The 14,424-nt window shown below is 38.7% G+C and overlaps 1 pseudogene; it reads right to left on the bottom strand.

The window, feature by feature from the left end:
- Window positions 1–4,904: 4,904 nt before the first annotated feature.
- LOC101309028 lies at window positions 4,905–11,828 on the bottom strand (annotated as a pseudogene).
- Between the last annotated feature and the right edge of the window lie 2,596 nt (window positions 11,829–14,424).

The raw sequence follows: 14,424 nt of genomic DNA on the forward strand, positions 1-14,424 counted from the left end.
CCCGCTGCCTAACATTCCGTCCGGCCGCCTGGGACTGCCGCACCGGTCCCGTTCGGTTGCCCTCCGACCCAGCTTCCATTCTAGGCCGGTGATAGCCGCCCTAGCGCCACCGTGAAGGAGCGCTCTCCCCCGAAAGGTGCGACTGCCGTGTTGCTTCACTCGCCGGAACTCCCTCCTCCGGCCACCAATCCGGGCAAGCTTGGTACGGTTTTGTAGGTCTCCAACCCAGCTACCTTGCCTTAAAAGGACTCACTCCGGTTCGCTTCAGGTAAGGAGAAATTTGAGGTGGAAGCTCTAGGGCTTTTTGTGTTGTTTTGCTCGATTGACCTAGTTAAGCTTGGAATTGGTGTTTGTGCTAGTTAGGAATGTTGTAGAGGGAGTTGAGAGGAAGATGGTGTTAAAATTTGGTGAGCATTGGATGTCGCCGGAATCGACCTCCAGCGCACCGGCGCCGCCGCCGGTTGGGAGATTTTAATGTTTTTAAATATGGAATATTAAAAGGAGTGTATTGATGTAAATTATGGAATTTTCGGATGAGTTTTGAATAGGTTTGTGATTTTCTGAAGTTTGGTATTTTTGGCGGTTAATTAATATAGAATCCGGTCGTAGGATTTAAGTCGTTGTTCTGGGGAGGTTGTAATTACGGCTGTCGTTTATGGTATTAAAGTTGGATCGTTTCGTTTTAGGAAAGGCGAAGTTGGGCAAGGATGAGCGTGGTTGCGGCTCATATTTAATTTTGCATATTTTGTTTAAATATTGGATTTTAGTTGGGAATTTAATTATAAATTTGTGCCAACGTTCGAGGAAACCTCATTGGAGTGGCGATTTGGATTTTGTCGGGCTTATGCCTAGAGTTGTGAGTGAACCTTTGTTTTAATTGAAAAGCATGCGATGAATTATTTTGTTGATCATTTATTTCTTTTGCTGAGATTTATTTCTTTCTTGGGTATTTGGCAATTTTCCTCATTTGGAGAGTTCCCGGAAATGAGATTTTCGGTGGATATGTTTATTGGATGTTTATGAGGATAGTATATATATATAAATGCTAGCTAGCCATACGTGTTTGATCCGTCATAATGAGGTAAAATACCATTATGACATGACGTGAGTGTTAGACCCAAGCGTAGTAGCCCTATATGAAAACTATTTTCTTATTTGGTTTATTTAGGTTTTCATATAGGGAGTCCACACGTATATACACTCGTGCTTTTTCCACCATACTGAGGTACAATTCCATTATGGTGTGACGTGAGCGTTAGACGCAAACGTAGTAGCCTTGTATGAATTTTTATTTGTCTAATTTGTTCTTAGAATTCATACAAGAAGTCTGACGAGTGTAAATACATACACTTATATATGTTTATATATAGTTTAGCCTGAGAGGCTGTATTTCTTTGAGTTATGGAGACTAGCCGGAGCTAGTCATGAAATTGCCAGTTTTTGTGTTGAGCGCTTTTGAGCTGCCGCATGCAGTATATTTTCTTTGGAAATTAAAATGGGGAAGCATAAATATTTTTATTAATTTATTTTTGTCCACTCACTCTAACGTTGTTAATTGTTTTCCTCTGGGCCTTTCGTTTTAAAAATGCCCAGCTTGCAGGTTAACTTAGTCGAGGTCGGGCGTACATGGAGATGAGGCATAGTCATCATATAGCTTCCGCTTGTTAATTTATTTTGTTTCCTTTCTTCTTGTTAGAGTTGCTCTGAACCTATAAATGGTTGGATGTGAGATTTGTTTAGATTAGTAAATTTTGGGTGGTGTTGTGATTTGGGGAGCACGAAGGCTCCAGGAGTAGAGGATTATAAATGGATTCTTTTGAAGTGCATGCATGTATTATTAGGAAGGGTTGTCCATTTTCAAGGGAGGTTATGCCGATTTTTCGGTAAATTTTCCTTCGAGGTGGTCCCCGCAGGATTTACTTCGGGTTTCAGGGTGAAATTCGGGGTGGGTTCTGACAACTTTCATCAAAGAAGTAAACTCGTAGACTGGAGTGTAATTGTGCAAGATAGATTTCGATTAAAGGTTTGCAACGTTTGCATTTCAACTATTCAAGTCAATTTGTTACAAGAAATACCCTAATTGACTCATAATAAATTTCACTGTGTGCTCGGTGATTCTTTCATACAGCCAAATTTCGTTCCTTGCTCTTGAGGTTGTCTATTGCATGAGATAATGATAGATTCCATCAGTTTGTTAATTGTTTTCTCTTGATGTTGCCCATTATACAGTATAAGGTAACTAATGTTGACTTAACAAATTAGGGTTTTTTACACCAAAAGTGTCTGAACACTTGGGTGACTGACAATATGGTACCCGAACTTACAAAGTTATCAAAATGGTACCCAAACTCGATTTTTAGTATCTGCGTAATACCTGTGGTTAATCTCCATCAACAGACTTGTTAAATAAGGCAAAAAGACTTATTTGTCCTCCATTCTCTCTGTCGTCGATCTACCTTACAAAGTTCTAGGTGCTGGACTCTTTCAAATTCAAAAGATTGAGACTTCAATTTCCGAGTGTAGGACGAGGATGATGCCTCGACGTTGTCAGAGCAATCTCAGGTAAGATGACGCTTCGACTCTAATGCCCATAACTAATCAGTGCCGGTATGATTTGAGATGGGGAAAGATAATATTTCATATGGAGAAAGAAAGCTAGAACTAGATGAGGTCGACTATGGAGTTCGACAATCAAAAGGATCACCTGTGATCAGTTTGCATTTGGTTCAGTTCAATTTGTGATTAATGGCTGAAATGAGAATCTTCCCAATTGAAGCCAATTCCATAATCAATCTTTCTTCTCTCAAATGACTTATTTTCAAATGGGTTACTTGTTGCTGATGTAGCATCAGCCTTGGAATCATAGCAGGCTTAAACGATTGCTGGGATTTCAAAGCTAGGTTTTGTTTTCTTGTTGTTTGTTTGCTAGGTTTAAGATGGATTTGGAAGATGGTTGTGCGGCAGGAGAGAGAGAGAGTTTTTTGGTGAAAATTATTTTAATTTTCAATATATTCATTTTAGGGTTTGTCAGAGTCAAAAGTTTTTTTTACCCTCATTATTTTAACACACATATGTCACCTATGGTCAATGTTAATGTTGATGTGACGAAAAATCGGCCGTGGGTACTATGTAGATACTAAAAATTGAGTTTGGGTACCATTTTGATAACTTTGTAAGTTCGGGTACCATGCCATATTGTTAGTCACCCAAGTGTGCAGACATTGTTGGTGCAAAAAATCCAACAAATTAACAGCCGATTGTTTGTTACCTATATTTACTAGATTACTCTCAAATAAATGAAAACCAGCGACTATTCACTTGGTAGTTGTATTAGCAAGGGGTTTATTGGGGGCATGAGCAACCCTTAGAGACGATAGTCACGATACGTACCTTTGGTGCCATTAAATTTTGGGTTCTTGCAAGTTAAAAAACAAAGCTAACAGGCATCATGATTAAACATGTATGCTTGAGGGTAGAGGCTTTTTGTTTGGCCGGGAAGAGAGAGACAACTAGATTAGACAACTGGTATTTTGATGGAGAGAGTGAATACAACGGTTAGAAAAGGAAGAGAATAGCAACGGGGCCCCACAACCCACCATCACAAAATCACATAGAGCAGCAAAATTTTCCTGCCTCTGTGATGGGGACCCACACACGTGGGCTTATGCCAATTGCCTTTTTTTTTTTTTTAAAAAAAATCATCATTCCTCACAATTTCTTTGAGGCAAAAGCTGGACTACCCCGCAACGTACCGTACACTAGACGGATTCGTTAACGGAAAGGTAGTTATGTAATTTCGAATCGTCATGGTAACGGTCCGATTTCACTGCTCTACTGAGGGATGGAACAGAGAATTCGCCCGAGGTCGATCTCCACACTTCTTCAAGGCTTCGTCAACTATTTCGATCGATTCGAGGATTGTTCCATAGAAGCAACATGTAAACAGAATCCAATAGATATAGAAAACCAGAAGTAACCCAAATTATCAAAGACTCGTTACCCTATCTTCTCCCTAGTCTCTCTCTAAATTCGGTTTGCAGGAGGCCAGATTGGTGCACCTCGACATAGGCGGTTTGGGTCTCTGGGTCTGAGATTAGATTATTGCTATCTCAACTCAAATTGAAGAAGAAGAAGAAGAAGAAGAAGAAGAAGAAAAAAGAATAGGAGTGAATTTGTTAATTGGAGAATAGAGACAAACTCACATAGTTAGATTTTTCGTTTTTGTTTTAGGAGTGATGATGGTGGTGCAAATTTTCAATCTAGGTTATGCATGGTGGAAGGTTTCATGGATGAGAGAGAGATAGATCAGGACATGGCGGAAGGTTCATGGAGCAGAGAAGAGAAGAGAGAGAAGAAGAGATGGCTGCTGTTATTTTGTCCCAATGGCTGCTGTCATGAGAGAATTTTTACCTTAAGTTATTCTTATTTCGAGTATGTATTGGACTTTACTAGGTTAAGACCTCTCTCCTCCTCTGAGTCCTCAGAACCTGAAGGTTATTTTGAAGAAGCCAGATGATGAAATAGAGCACATATCTTAGTCCTTCTATGGCGGACACCATGGAGTCCCAATATTATTAACCTTTGAAGTTGTAGTTTAAGCCAAAATATAACCAGAAGATCAAGTTTTTCCGATGCTGTGAGATTACAACGGATTCAAAGGACAGGAAAACATTTTGAGCTTTGATACACTCTGCAATCGCGTTCTAGGCAGAACCCACTGGAGAGTGGAGGAAATATGCCATTCCATAAAGACTTGTTACAAATACCAACAATAGAATGCAAAGATCTAACTTGAAGTTCTCTCATTCTCATTTACAAAGTCCTACTATACTTTATCGAAGTTTCAGTTCAGTAAAATGAGTTAAGAAGATGGACTTTTAACTACACAATCACACCCACGAGATTCACCATTTTGTTGATTTACATTTTGCAGATAAAGCGTTTCCGTCCAAATACGGTTTGAAGGTCTTCATAACTTCCTCATACGTTTACTCCTGTAGTCCACTACCTGTTATTAGTCATCTCACATATCTAAGTTCATAAACATAATGATGAACTTGATTAACTAGAAGGATTATGTTCGGCTGTACGTACCTGCTCAATAACTTTTTCAGGACTCACCCATTTCCACTCTACAAACTCTGCATCAGCTTCCCTAGTAGCTAAGTTGATCTCACTCTCATCTTTTGTGAATCTCATAAGAATCCCAAATTCATTGTCAGGCAACTAATACTTTTGTATGCATATGGCCTAAAGATAAAGTTACCCAATGAAAGAAGCAAAGGAATAGCGTCAAAGAAATTTAATTTGTTCATAATTTCATTGAGAGAGGAAGCTTGATCATAACACAGTAGGAAATTCATGTTTCATAGGCCAACAGATTAGACTCAAAGGATTTGTGATCATGTCCCATTCACAGAGAATTAAAAAGAAATAAATAGCCAGAGCCAAACATGTTGAGAATTCCAGAATCATAGATAACAGATTGTCAGTAACATGATCTGATGACTTTTAAGAACTTAACTTGAACAACATTTTGGAAACTTGTTTCATAAGGGTAGAAATGAAAGTTGGCAGCAGACCGGGAAAGGAGTTTACAGACAAGTTGCAAGCTTTAGAAGGCATGTCTTAAATAAAGTGAAGGAAGAATGACATGCCATTTTTGTGCTTGCCTATGCCATTCACCTCCCCAGAGGCGATTAACTAATTTGGTCTTCACGGGAGGTGGGAACTGGGAAGTCATATGTCAACCAATTCGAGACCTGTCAATACATAACCTCAAATGTAAGTACACCAACTGATATGGTACTTCAGTTGCTGTGTATTTATCCTACTGGGGACGCAACATATTTTGAACATATGTTAAAAAATGCTTTGAATTTTATGCAAGGAATCAGTTTTAGACACAAATTCTGCAACATACTTTGAATATATGTTAAAAATGCTTTGAATTCTGTGAAAGGAATTAGTTCTAGACACAAATTCTACAACTAGGGTGTTTTCACACTGCGGAATATATCACTTATAATCAATGTCAAAGATGCCTACTTTCTACCACAACATCATAATGGTTAGTCTCAAAAATGAATCTTGTCGGTCCGTCTTTATCGTTTTGCCTAACATCCTCCCCATTCTCTGGGACACAAATCTTTTTTATTTACACATCAAGAGTTAAATTATCCAATACTATTCCCAAACATTTACAGCTACTCAGAATGAAGTTATGTCATGTCATGACATAAGTTCATAAGTAACCTGCACATTTACATTCATTGCAACACCGATGGTACTGATTTCTAAAACAAACCTTGGCTATAATTTCAACAGACACTACCCCAGTCTCTTCTTGTAGTTCCCTAATAGCTGCTGATTTGGGTTCTTCACCATCTTCAATACCGCCCTGAGATTGAAGATCAAAAATAAATAATTACCAAAGTATATACACAACCAAGTCAAACTGCCTAACTTAAAGAACTTGACAAAAACAACAGAACTAAGAACCTCTCTCAGAGAAATAAACAAAGCAAACAATTGCAGAGAAAGTTTAGCCAACAAAGCAAAAAGTTGAGATTATGAAACATGCAGTACTACAACCAAGATCACTTTAATTTGCTCTATAGTCTACGATTCAAGTAAAGTAATTCTGTTGTCATCGATTCAAGTGTTTGAAACACATAATTAGGTACACCAGTAAGGTAGTAACTATCTAAACTGAATTCAGTAAACAACGAAAAGGATTAGACATTAAACTTTAGACTTTTAGTTGTTAACTTAATCCTAATCTCACCCTCTGTAATTAATCTCAGACAGTTAGTTACCTGCGGCATTTGCCATGCTCCGGTAACATTCAATCTTGATCCAACAAAAACCTGCACCAAATTCCCACCACAGTTATAATTTGACTCCACACTCACAACATAAAAAAATAATATATATTCATAACTTGAGAGCTGCTCACAACTCCGATTAAAACGAAGTTCAAAGAGTCCAAGAAAGCAAAGATTACGTGAAACAGTATGGTATATAGCTAATTCACCCTCTAGACGGCGGAGAAATGGCTGCTCTGTGCAGATCTCCCGCCAACGTCATATTTACACCACACCCCCCCCCCCCTTCCCTTCTCTTTCTCACCTCACCGGCGATTCCATAAAAGCCCTTCTATCTAAACCAGACGGCGACGATGACGAGGGAAACAAGAGTCATCTGAGAAATTCCATCGGTGCCCCTCAGGTTTTGCCTCTGCCGATGAAAAGTTGCCGCGTGTTTAAGCCCACTTGTGGCGTACGGGACTACGGCGTAGTCCAGCGCTTTCCTTTCTTTGAGTGTTATTTAAAAATGAGTTTTAGTTGGCTTCCCTCCGAAGAGTTAAAATTGTGTGTTTCTTAGGTACGACAATCCACTTATGACATCACCGGCCGATATCAAAACAAAGACAATTTGTGGAAGAAAGTTCATGACGATTAAGTCAAAAATTGGTGTGGCGATCCGAAAATCCTCTAGCTAAGCCTCGTACGAAGGTTGTGTTCGAATCACATTTTCCGCGCTTGAAGAAATTTCTCAAAAAGTAAATCGATGAATAGTGATTGCTAAATTAAAGGAGCTACATCTCTACATAAAAACAGGCTCAGAAAAGCAATTTACAATGAATAGTAACTGACGGAAGCAATTGAATTGATGATTTGATAGTTTGATAGAGTTGAAGGGGTGCATATGCTCTTAGAGTTGCGTAGTTTTGTATAGACGTGGTTCTGAGGATGTAATGGTCTTTTATCATTGATCTTTCTCTCTCCATGTTATAAACACACCTCTCATTGCCACTACTCACAATCTCTCTTCTCACAGTGTCACTCATCTCAAACTTTAGAATCAAGTAAAGATGAGTGACACAGGTTTTTGGAACACTGTATGTCACATCCCGACCCTTAAATTTTTACCTTATTTACTAGCTTGATTATAATAAGAATTTTACCGTCTCCGTCAATGAAGTTATAGTTTAATTGGTCCCTAGTGGGGTTGTGGGGGACGATTATTTCGGAGAGTGATTAGTAGGAGGAAAATATGACGACGGTAAAAATGGTAAATTTTAGCTAGAAAAATGTAATTTTTATTCGGGTATTATTTTTCGGGGTGTTTTATTTTGGATTTGGGTTATATAAGGGTGTTGGACCGGGCCAAGAGGTGGTCAAAGCTCAGCCCTCTCTTTTCTCTCTCTCTCTCTCTCTCCCGGTTTAGCTCCCCCGAGCCCTCTCTCCCCGCCGGTTTTCTTCTTGGCCGTTCGTCGCCGTCCGGCCATCGTTCGTCGCTGCTCCGGTCCCAAACTGTCGGCCTCCGACCCAGCTACCTCCCTGGACCGGTGACAGGTCCCCTAGCGCCGCAGTGAGAGAGAGACGACGCCCGAAAGGTCCGACAACGTTAAGCCATCCGTCACCGGAGCTCCCTCGTCCGGCCACCACAGCCGGCGATCCTTGGCTCATTTTGTAGCCCTCCTCCCGTGCAGCAACCCCTCCAAAGGGCTCGCCCTCTCTTGGTCTAGGTAAGGAGAACCGGTGAGTGAAAGCTCTAGGGCTTTTATGATGTTTTTGCTCGATTGACCTTGACCTAGCTAGGCTTGGAATTGGTGTTTGTGCTAGTTAAGAAAGTTGTAGAGCATGATGAGAGGATTATTCTGTCAAAATTTCATAGGAATTGGAGGTCGCCGGAATCGGCCTCCGGCCGCCGCTGCCAGCGGAGCCGCCGTGGTTTTGGAGATTTTTAGAGTTTTAAATGTGGAATATTAAGGGGAGTATTATGTTGTGAATTATGGAATTTTCGGATGAGTTTTGGATAGGTTTGTGGATTTCCGAAGTTTGGTATTTTAGCGGTTAATTAATGTAAAATCCGGCCGTAGGATTTAAGTCATTAATCTGTAGAAGGTTGAATTAGGGCTGCCGGTATGTTCGGTGAAGTTTGAGCCGTATTGAGTTAAGAACGGCGAAATCGGGCAATGATGAGTGTGTGGGAGGCTCACGTTTAATTTTGCCCATTGTGTTTAATTATTGGATTTTTAGTGGGAAATTAATTATATATTTGGAACAGGACGAGAGGAGGCCCGAGCAGAGGAAGCCTCGGAGCGTCATCATGCTTAGACCTAATTTGTGAGTGGAACTTTGTTTTAATTGAAAAGCATGCGATGAATTATCTGTTGATCATTTATTTCTTTTTCTGAGATTTATTTCTTTCTCGGATATTTGGCAATTTTCCTCCTTTGGAGAGATCCCGAAAATGAGATTTTCGGTGGATATGTTTATGGATATTATGAGTATAGTATGTATATAAATGCTAGCTAGCCATACGTGTTTGGTCCGTCATAATGAGGTAAAATGTCATTATGGCGTGACGTGAGTGTTAGACACTAGCGTCATAGCCTTATATGAAAACTACTTTTTTTTTGGGTTATTTAGGTTTTCATATAAGGAGTCCACACGTATATAAATACACCGTCCTCTTCGGTCATAATGAGGAAAAATACCATTATGGCGCAACGTGAGCGTTAGACGCCAGCGTTGTAGCCTTGTATGAATTTCTATTTTTCTAAATTGTTTCTAGGATTCAGACAAGGAGTCTGACGAGGGTAAATACATACGAATATATGATTATATATAATTTAGCCTGAGAGGCTCCATTTTATTTGAGTTGGTGACTAGCCGGAACTAGTCGTGAAATTGCTAGTTTATGAGTTGAGCGCTTTTGAGCTGCCGCATGTAGTATATTTTCTTTGGAAATTAAAATGGGGATGCATAAATATTTTTATTAATTTATTTTTGTCCACTCACTCTAACGTTATTAAATGTTTTCCCCTGGGCCCTTCGTTTTAAAATGCCCAGTCTGCAGAGTACGGGTTGGACCTAGTAGGAGACGAGGCATAGTCACCCGCTTTTCCACCACTTTTCATCCGTAGGTTACCTGTTTAACCTACCTGTGTTTTTCTTGCTTCCTCTAGTGTCTAGTAGCTCTGATTTTCCCTTGGGGATATTGTATAATATTATTTCGGTTATGAGCGAAGGCATGTTGACATTTTAGAATATTTGTCGGAGGGTTTATGTTATCTTTTGGATAATTATATTTGATGTTTGGATAATGTTGTGTTGTTGTTGGTGGTGGTTGTATTTGGGGAGCACGTAGGCTCTAGGAGTTAAGGTTGGATTGAAAATATTGAGAGTGTTTGCAGGTTTTCTTTAGGAAGGGTTGTCCATTTTCAAAGGAGGTTATGCCGAATTTTTCGGTAATATCTTCCTTAGAGGTGGTCCCCACACGACTTACTCCGGGTTTCAGGGTGAAATTCGGGGTGGGACGTGTCACTGTATGCGCCGTCACCGTCGCTGGTATAAATCAAGCGATGAAGATGGGATGGGTCAGGTGGTTCCAACTCTTTCGGCTAAGCATTGTGTCACCTCACGGAACTGGTCAGCATCCATGTTGCACCGGAAGTCATCATTTATGGCAACTCATCTTCGGCTATTTCATCTCAGATGGAGGCCATCCATATGACTGGACCCATGAGGAAACTCAACTATACAAAATGTATCTTTCTTTTCTCTTTATTTTATTCTCATCTCCACAATCACCATTCTCACTAATCTCATAATTCCTCACAATGCATTACGTATGCAATTGAATATCAATGCTAATAACATCCAACATATGCTTTTATAGAAAGCGATAACATCGATCATATAACTTAACGATTACACATGCTTTTATGAAAAGCAGTAACATCAAAGAGTTAATCACTCAATGACACACAATTCATTGATTTCAATAATAACTCTAATTATCATTTTAAATAAAGGTTCCCCGACAGACCCTATTTGGAATCCAAGCGATACTTCCGACGCTAGCTAAAATTAGTAACACAACGACTTGCTTTCTGAAATCTTTATCCTTCTGCTTCTGAAATTGATGACATGCACTGAGTTCTAGTATTGAATCCTCATTCCGATAAAATAGACGAATCACGTCAGGTCGAAATGTTCAATCTCCAAAATTTACTGAGGACACCTATCTAACTACAAATTCACTATACTTCCGACTATGACTATCAACCCAAAACGTTTCGACTACAACCTTATGTTCACTTCCCTCTCCATCTCACTCATACCTCGATCATCTAATAATGCAAAATGCCAAACTTCATAACTTTAACAATTCAACATCATCTTGCCAACATACCAATTAACCGGAACTTCACAAATAACCATAGCTTCCAATAACAATCCCTAAGTTGTCAAGTCTGACACTCCTCATCAACAAACCCAATTCTTCTTGCATATTCTCTAATGAACCCAATTCCACATGCCAATCACATAACTCTTCCAGTTCCAGGATTCAATCATAAACAACAACTAAATGAAGTTCCAATGTTGTTGTTAAGATCGAAAACAGAACCAAACGCACAGCTCAATCCTATCCATCACCCAACTTCTGCAATTTTAAATTATTCAAGGACTTCAAATCATGTATACAGGCTCAATACAGGAACCCAAACCCATAAATCATAACCACAACTAGCGTCGCCACTTCCACCGTCGAACACAGTAGCTTTACGGTGGCTAGCCACTACCGAAAACCAACTCCCAAAACCGCCGCCACCGTCGTACACAATGGCACACGCGGTGGCCGATGTCTGCCCAATTCCCAATTTCTCCAAAAATCAACCAAATTGAAATTTAAGCATATACAGAGTTAGAACTCAAAGGAAGTGTCAAGTTTCATACCTCACTTGTCTTTGACAATGGCCGAAAAATCACAACCATGGCCAGAAAACTCAAACCACTATGCTCAATTCTCATTCTCACTCACCACTGCTCCTTTGGAGAAACCAAGACCACAGAGATGTTCGGGAAGTTAAGGCGAAGCTACCAGCACTGGTCGTGCTCGCCGTCATGGCCGGAATTGAAATTCGCCGTTAAACCCAGAAATCCTTCTTCTGCTCGATTCTCCCTTCTACGAGCTTGTCTTGGAAAACTAACACCATAGAGGAGTTGGAGAAGACGAGACGAAGCCGTAGACACTAGTTTTGCACTGGGAAACGGCCAGATGACGGAGGACCAATCGAAGGTCTTCGCCGGGTATCTCTCAGTCTAGGTCGAGCTGATTCGATCTCTCTTATATATATAAGTCATCCAATAACTCTGATTCATGGGTTCTTAAAATCTAACGGCCCAGATCAAACCGCCCAAATTTCTATTTTTAATTAAATTTTTGGATAATACCAAACTTCCAAAAATCATTAAAAATTGCTCTGATGTCCGAAAACGCTTTCGTAAAATCCTACGAACTAGTAACGACGTCCAGGTTAATCATATGGGCTCAAAATACAAAATTTGACAAACCAAAATTTTGAATTTTTTTTCGAAAGCTACTAAGAATTGAAAGAAAAATAAAAATCAAAATAAAAATAGCTCGAAAATAATTTTCTTTTTAAAAATAGAAAATCAAATTTCCGAGATGTTACACTAGGTCTTCAGTGAAAATCTTATAGAAAGTTTATTTTGGATCTGTCAAGGTCAATCCAATTGGCATGGTCACGAACATCGTAATGTATTGCTCTTCGCCAAGCACATGCAAATCATTGAACATAATTTAATTTGGCTTAGTCATTGGAAGCTTAAAGTTGGGTAGAGACCTTGATGGATGTCTGTGCTATCAATTGGAGAAACAAAATTCGTTAATGAATGTATAAATTGAAGACAATAGTAAGCACTGATCAAGGCCCTATAGACTATTGTAGAGGCTAGATGTCTTTTTATGTTATGAAAAGATTAGGGTGTGTCCTGTAATGTTTTACAAAATAATTTTTTACAAACTAATTTGTAAAAAAAAAACAGAAAATCAAACTTTGTATTTTTAAAATTTAAAATAGACAAAAATGCATTCGGTATACTTTTTGTAGAAAATCTTTTACAAGAGTCCTATTTGATTAAAATTAGACTAAATACGAAAGGCTTTATTCTTTTCCTTACCAACATCTGGCAACCTTCCTCCACGTTTTCTCTGTAGTATACCTCCAGGTGTATTCACACATCTATCAAAAGTTCAAAACCCATGCATAAAAACAATCTGCAACCAAATTGGGATTTTCTATGTAGATTGGCAAAAGAAGTTGTTGCTGCCTTTTTCTCTTAAGTCTTTAAATCTATTAAGAGTTAATTAAAGGATGACTGCTCCATCATCTCCAAGAATCAATTCTATCCACATGCAACTTGTATAAGAACAAAAAATCAATGGCTCAATGGAGAAAACTTGAAGAGTTGCTGATGCTCCTTTCTTCTTCTCTTTGTTGTTTTTATATTCTAATGAGTTCACAAGTTTGTGTATATCTGCGATTATATGGAGAAAAGCATATTGACAATGGATTGAGAAAAAAAAATTTCTGAAATATGGGCGGTCATGATGAGCTCAAGTTAATTAGTTCTGGGCATGTCAACTCCTTTCACTGGGCTTGTCGACTTACTTTTCTAGTTCGGAACCTTGTTCTCTTTTATTTTTTCTTTTGAAATTGAAACATAACCTTGTTCTTTGAAAACAGGGAAAACGAGCATAAGCCGTTTTTGATATTTACACGAAAGCTCTGAATTATATCCCAAAAATTGTTTCCCATGTTTCCGGGATTTAAGCCCCAAACATGTATTACATCGATTTCTGTTTTCAGAATACAGAAAACAATTTTGTAATCGCACACCGAACAGGCCCTTAGTTTTCAACTATTTTTTAAATGTAACTATTTTTAGTCCAAAAGTTGGTTATTTTTTAAAATATCTCTAGAATCATCGATCATCATGCAGAAACTGAGAAACACATAGAAATACCTACATAAATCATGACTTCATGCTTCTAAGCATAAACGTGTTCTTCAGCCATCATCCCAAAACACTCTTCCAAACCTAGACACTGAAATCTGAAAACTCTCAAATTCTCTCACCGCAATGCATTTCTAGCTCCCATACCATGCTTCACGATGTCAAGATTTGATCTGAATCACATACAAAATCCTTCAACCAATCAGATTATTGGATTGATTTTCGCCTAATCAATGTTTAAATTTTAAAAAAAAAACCTTCACACTCGTATTAACTAAAAACTCTTTTGGATTAGCACGTATAAACCCTAAAGGAAAATGATTATTGGCCTTAATAAGCCTTAAGATTTATGGCATTAATCTTAGGTGGCATGCTATGTCATGTCACCTAGACACATCACCAATTAAAAAGATGATGCCATGTCGTTCTTAAGCAAAAAAGCAATCTTATCCTTATAAATCTAATGGCTCTAGATTATTTTGTCTTTTTTATTAAGAGAAAGAATTGATTTTTTTTCTTTTTCTTCTTTTTTATTTTTCTATCACTATCATGCTTAGATTGAACAATAAAATATAGTGTCAAAATA

The sequence above is a fragment of the Fragaria vesca genome, unplaced genomic scaffold (genome assembly GCF_000184155.1).
Source record: "Fragaria vesca subsp. vesca unplaced genomic scaffold, FraVesHawaii_1.0 scf0513160_u, whole genome shotgun sequence".
NCBI lineage: Eukaryota > Viridiplantae > Streptophyta > Magnoliopsida > Rosales > Rosaceae > Fragaria > Fragaria vesca.